Source organism: Solea solea, chromosome 12, assembly GCF_958295425.1.
Source record: "Solea solea chromosome 12, fSolSol10.1, whole genome shotgun sequence".
NCBI lineage: Eukaryota > Metazoa > Chordata > Actinopteri > Pleuronectiformes > Soleidae > Solea > Solea solea.
The window spans coordinates 11,841,898-11,848,827 of NC_081145.1; the positions used below are offsets into that span (position 1 = coordinate 11,841,898).

At 41.1% G+C, this 6,930-nt stretch overlaps 1 protein-coding gene across 1 annotated transcript in view; it reads right to left on the reverse strand.

The window, feature by feature from the left end:
• pde3a (phosphodiesterase 3A, cGMP-inhibited) overlaps window positions 1-5,159 on the reverse strand; it is a 94,121-nt gene extending 88,962 nt beyond the window's left edge. Inside the window, exon 1 of the mRNA XM_058645665.1 lies at window positions 4,797-5,159. The gene's annotated coding sequence lies outside the window, so the exon portion shown is untranslated. The remainder of the gene's footprint in view (window positions 1-4,796) is intronic.
• Window positions 5,160-6,930: the final 1,771 nt, after the last annotated feature.

The window sequence follows — 6,930 nt, forward strand, 5'->3', positions numbered from 1 at the left end:
CCCGTCAGCTCTTTTTTTTTTCCCCCTCATTATGTTTAGATCTAACGTTGCTTGACGTCATTCCCACACTGCACACAACAGTGATTCTTTTCATGTCAAGACAGACCGAGGCTACAGCAACACTGTGCTAGTGGCTGTCACAGTTGTAACAGTAACAGTTACAAAGAAGCATAAATAACCAAAACTAAACTTGAAAAGATGTTTAACTGAAATAAAAAAAATAAAAAGTAAAAACAGAATAACTAACTAACTAAAACTAACTAAAATTGTTGTGAAAATGTGCTTATTTTTCGTCTTTGTAAATTTATTTCATACATAATAATTTTTGGTTCACATGAGGTGTATTTTTTTTTTTCTCTACCGGCAATTTTGAAAGGTATTTTCATTCATCATAAAATGTTTTGTTTTTGTTTGCAATGTGAAACATAAGGCTATGTGAGTTTGTTATGTTGTTAGAAGATGTGTCTCATGAGGGTTATTTATTATTATTATTATTATTGTTATTATTATTATTATTATTATTGTTGTTCATGTGTTTTTATGACACACATTACTTATGATGACCTTTTTGCATCTTGCACCTGGCAAATACTCCATATTACAAAAAACTAATGAAAAATCTAAAACTATTACAACCTTGCTGCATACACACTAATTCTCTCTGTCAGGTCTGATAGTACTGCTTGACATAGCCTGTTTTCAGATGAAGGATCCCTCATGCATACTTTTATCAGATTTTTTTTCAAAACATACCAACAGCAATTCAACACTACACAAACTGCGTCACTGCAGCAGTCCTCTGCAGCCACCACTGTCTGACTCATTTGACTGAGTCTCTGTTTATCTTAGTATCCGCGTGTTCACCGACGCTGCAGCCTTACAGTCGCTGACTTCTCCTGCCTGAACTGGCAGAAATGATAGATTCTGTTGGTCGCATTGTTTTTCCAACATCCCTATTTGGCCGTCCTGACCATGTCATTTATAATGGCCTTGGTCCATGTTTAATTCATACAGGCCGTCCAAAGCCTCCATACAGGAAACTGGCTGTACAGGCGACAGCCATTCCACTTTCCTGCAGCAGATATTTTATCAAAAAAGGAACTCTGGGACTAGATTTATGTCCAGCAAGCTGCACATGAGGGATGTTGGAAAGCCCAGTTCTTTAACCCCTGCTAACCTCAACTTTCAAATCAGCTCCACACAGCTACTCACCAAAGGGCTCAGTAATAACATACCGAATGTAAATCCAGGCCGGAGATGTAATTGATACAGTGTAAACACTAATCAGTTCTTCCTGAGGCTTGATCGTCACAGTGTTACTGTGTGGTGGCACTGAGTTCTTTCCAAGTTGCATCAGAGACGCCCTCACAGAGGTACAGGCTTCACAGTCTAATTAGCCACTCCAGTATCTGCTGTCAACACTACCATCCTGGGTTTCAAAGCACAGACTCGAGCTTGTGATCTGTCTAAATATTTCTTTCATGAAACCCTCATGATATCAGAGCCGCTATCACAAAAAAAAAGGTCAGTGAGAGAAAGAAATGAGCAGGAAGAGGCAGAGAGACTGAAATCATGTGGTGCAACTGAGCCAATGAAAAGGAGCTTGACACCCCCCCACCACCACCCCCCCTCAAAGTGTTTGAAGCTCTTGTGCACGTCATGTGCTGTTCCGTGGGGACTTCTGTGATGCGTGAAAAATCTTTTTTCATCCGTCCTCTTACACACTCTCTGATGCTCCACAACATCGCTTGAGTGGTAATAACTGTCCGACCCTATGTCTTTACCAACACATACACACATAATCTATGATCAGTGATTGGATCTGGTGACAAAACATCCATCCATCCATCTTCTACCGCTTTATCCTCCACATGAGGGTCACGGGGGTGCTGTGCCAATCTCAGCTGGCATTGGGTGAAAGGTGGGCTACAACATGGACAGATCGCCAGTCCATCACAGGGCCACATATAGAGAACCATTCACTCACACACTCAAGGTCCTGGTATACTTCTGCGCACATGCCGCGCACGTCAGGGTCCTGTAGTATCTCACTTCACCATCGGGTGGCGGTACAAGTCTGGACGCAGGGAATAAGGACACATTTCTACCAAAGAATAAGAGAACAAATCTACAGCTCCCTCGGACAAGACTGAAAGGCCTGTCGGGCAGGGGAGTCTGGGTCGAGGCTCGGACAACTATCCTTGGTGACTACTTCTTCTGTTATCGAAATGTTTTTTCTGCTTGGTGAGCGGGGCTTATACTCCACCTACTGGTGGGGCGGTAATTCAGTTGGTGCATGCGCTGTCCACGCACACCCAATCACCCAGAGAAGGCAGGAGTGCTAACCACTGCACCAACTGTGTAACCCGTGATATGAAAACATATTCCGTCAAAATGTTCGACTACAACATCCATTAGCTTGTGTGCTACCATGCTATATACAAAACATATTGTGTATGATTTAAAGTAATTTAATACAGCTCCATACACAGTTTCATGCAAAGAAACAAAAACAAAAACAACGGGGCTTACCTAAAGTGCGAGCACTGTGGTTGAACAAACATACCCTACGAGCAGTCCCTCATTACAATCCACATTCTGCAGGGGGAGAATTAGCCTACATTGCTCAAACTGAGGGTGGAAAGATGGTTGAGAGTGAGTGCTACAGACATTCTTGCAGTGTTAATGTCATCATGACGGCCTGACCATGGGCCCGCAAACTGACAGACCATCATCTGCATCTGGCCTCCAGGCACGCTTGTGGTCCAGTGTTTCTCAAGAAAGAAGCACAGGGAGAAATCTGCAGTTGTTTAACGGTTACATAACACAATATTTGGAGGTGATATATTTCCTAGAGGGACTGTGGCAGCGGTTGTGACGGCAGCAGCGGTTGTGGTCGGGCTGAAATATTCCAATCATATATTGGTGCTATGTTGGCTGCAGTTGAACACATGTATGTTCAATTTCCTAAATACGAAAAAAAGCAACGTGACTGCAGTAAGAATGCACGCTGGACTCACACTGCACCGACTGTAAGAGGCATAAACAGTGGCATCACTCACGATGTTACTTCATGAGCTCATGTAAAGGATGAAATAACACAACGTAGCGCGATGTAGCAATGCCGGTGGCTGCTGAGAATGTCCTGAGACGATAACACGCATGCAAAGTCACGTGGACGTACATATGTGCCGATCACATTACAGCGCTTATAACCTTTACTTGTTTTTCTTCCTTTCTCTCCCCTCTGTGAACGCTGGTTTGTGCAATATACTGTATTTTACTGCTGCTCTGCCAGGACTTCATTCTCCAGAGACAATCATGAATAAATAACAGTCAAATAAGCAATAAAAATATGAATATGACAGCACACACACACACATAAATACCAGTTTTGTGAAAGAGTGAACAAGCTCTCAGAGGAGTACAGTGAGATGTTTTCAGAAACAAGATGTCCAACTGATGGGGTATATCATATTGACTATATTTAATCCTGTTATTTAATCCCTGTTGTGAACACAAGCTTTACTGAGGCTGCTCCTTAATCAACACCTCGGCTCCAGACAACATATACTCCAGCATCCATAAAATATCAACACCACACGTAACCTTTCACGTAACACATGATAATTTATAGGTTAGGAATTTATCAAATCAGATAAGTGAACATTTCAGGGGGGAAAAAACGCAGCTCATCACAGGTCATTATCGTACCATAAAACTCTCCGCTTGGCCAAAGAACACTTTGTGTCACACTCCCTATCAACAGCCCAGTAAATCTACCACCAGTCAGACATACACTTCCTCTCAGACTCCTATAAATAAAGTGGTCAGCGCTGTCAGTTACTGGAGGGAAATCAGCCACTGCAAGTACTATTGATAACATTGAAGATAGACAATGTGGAGAAAGTGTGACCTTGTTGATGTACAAGATATAAGTCCAGTACTCCTGTCCATGTCATTTCAGGATATATCATGTGTGTGATTACAAAGAACTCTTTACAAAGGGAGATCTTTCTGATAAAAAAAAAAAGCCCTGCTTTAATAGCGAGATGTACATAAGGACAGAAAGGCGAACAACAAAGACGAACAATATTCGTCTTACAGGAAAATACCACATCCAAAAAACGAGATTTCTTCAAACCGAACCCGATTTTAACTTATTCTGAGTCAGTCACTGAAGTTATATTGAACAAAAAAAAGCCATTAAAACATAACTCATGCAGAGTTGAGGCTTTACTGCAACTAGCGATTGTTTTCATGTTTGATGAATCTGTAGACTGTTTTCTTCATATATCAAATGCTTGTTTGGTCCGTGGCATCTCGGAAAGTGTGGAGATGTGTTGATTAATGTTTCACGGGCCTCGAGGTGATGCTGTCCTCGGATGTCCTTTATTGTTTTCTTTTTTTTGTATCTAAGAACCAGGACTTATCAGTTTTGATGATTGTATATGTCAGATGAAGCACTGAGTCCAGGGAATGTTCACATTTGGGATAATGGGAAATAAGAGGACAACGTCAGTATAATTGTCGCAGCCCCCCAAAAACATTTCAATTTCTGTATGATACTTTGATACTGTGGTGCTATGTGTATCTCCCTCATACTCCTTAGGATTTGTTTTTTAACGTTACTCCCTTTTTATATTTGTGCTATGATCTAATTTATGGATGTACTCGTGTGAATGTTGGTTTATTTCCTCTTTATGTATGTCGTATTTTGTTTTTTGAAATGTCATGACTCTATTAAGTGTGATATGGTTTGCAAGAAAAAAGGCCGTTTTCCCATCACGACTTACTTTCCCTTTCAAGACGGTTTTCTCTTCCCAGTGTCTTCATCAGAGGAATGTGGTGCAGCGGCTGGATTCAGATGAGCAAAGGCTGCTGTCACTATAATCAGCGCAGACAGAGATGGGAACATGTGTCATTAGAAGGCAGCGTAAGGGTTATAATAGTTCAGGATGATCTGGTCTACCACTCTTTTTCTTTCTATCGTGGTGTCTGTCTTTTCCCCTCTTTTCCTCTGAGCTGCACAGTGAGCAAACTGACCCTTTCCATCAGCCTCTATCTTCACATGTCAGTCAAATAAAGAGAAAAACTGCGGGCAACATATTTTAACAAACCATTGCGGTGTCAGTTTAAACCAGTGGCAGGACACTGGAAACGTTTTTCCCAGCGCCTACTCGATTAAGAACCCACTTGATTCTCAAATGCAACACAACACGGGACACACATGACATGTTGCGCGGCAGTCGTCACCGCACTGTGGCCCTGAGAATCACACATCTTTGGTGGAGGACAACCTCATAAATCACCCGAGTGGCTGTTTTTATGTGGGCCCTGCACTATATGCTTTTATCTTCAGTATTTAACTACTGTGAGCCTGATAGATGCAGGCAGTAAAAAGGATGAAGTCTGATAAACAGTGCAGAGGCCACCATAGCAATATATCACAGGTGCCCCTCTGGGTTTGGCCTTCTACTGTCTTACTGACAACCACAAGAGATTATCGAACCCATCTCTGGACGGCCTGAAGGGTGGCAGCCCATGAACGTAAGCAATTATGAATGAATATTAAACGAGTAATAGAAAGCAGGAAAAAAAATATTATATCCAGATATTTCTATTACTTATGGGCTTGCTTTTTTCTTTTATCGTTGTAAATATGGAGGTAAAAGCTCGCTGGCACAACAGAGGCCACGGCGGGATTTGCAGTCACTGTTCTCCTTCCACTGACTTCCATTCAGATAAGCTATGAATAATACTACTCACGCCTGCAGGACTGAGATCCCCAAAATAGATTTATGACATCACCACACACACTTTCTATCATACAGTATGTGTGGAGCGTTCAGGAGGAGGAGGAGAGCCCGGAAATATGGACGAAACACTCCAGCATCAACTCCACCTTAATTAATCCACACTGTTTACATTACCCTCTTTTTAATTATGTTGGCCAAATAGCAAGAAACCCACTCATGTATGCATGCATTTATTGTAATGAAGTGATTTATATATGTATCCCTGAAAATGCAAAACAAGAATCCAAATAATCTATCAGTAACATTAAGACACACAGCACATTAAAATATTTAATTGGATCACGAAGAACATTTAACTTCTCGGACTGAATGGGGGAATATTCTGTTCCTTTAGTTACTTAGATCGACATGTAATTATGATTGAATCAATCTTGGGATGAATGATAAATAAAATAAAGTCAAAGAATAAGATTCCCTCACCTAAAGCCAAAGGGCCATGAATCTTCCCGTTGGTCCTCTTTCATTTATGATGATAAATATGCCCAGTATGTTGTGAGTGAGTCTCACGTGATCACAAGTCACTGACAACATTCTCGTGAAGCTTCCTCCCAGTCACTGTCCAGGTCATCAGCTCACGTTTGTTTTCTCTGTTGTCAGGCTGACGTAATGTTTATGCTTCTGCATTACTTATAGGTAACAATAAGACTTGTGAACATCTACTGTAGAGCATGATGGAAGACACCAGTGCACGTTACATATTTGATGAGAAATGGACCATAGCTAAATATATTACATAATGTTCACGTGTTGTTTATTTCATCCCTGTGATGTGACGGCAGATGCAAGTCAGTTAAAAGTCTAAGTTTAATAATGATGAAGAGGATGAAACCATTTGAGCAGCCACTGCCATCAAGTATATGATCATAATTTGCCTAAATGACTATAGTGTATGGGGTTGTGTAGTACAGTTTTTGAATATCGCAATGACAATATGACTTAATAATATGAATGATAATAATAAACGTAACTTTATGTAGCCCCTTTCAAAAAACTCAAGGACGATTTACAGTAGAAAAAGAAAAACAGGATGGTGATCGACCATAGGCCTGTTTGAAAACGATGGGTCTTAATTCGTTTTTGAGGCTGTAAAGAGTTGGGGGAATTGCAGAGA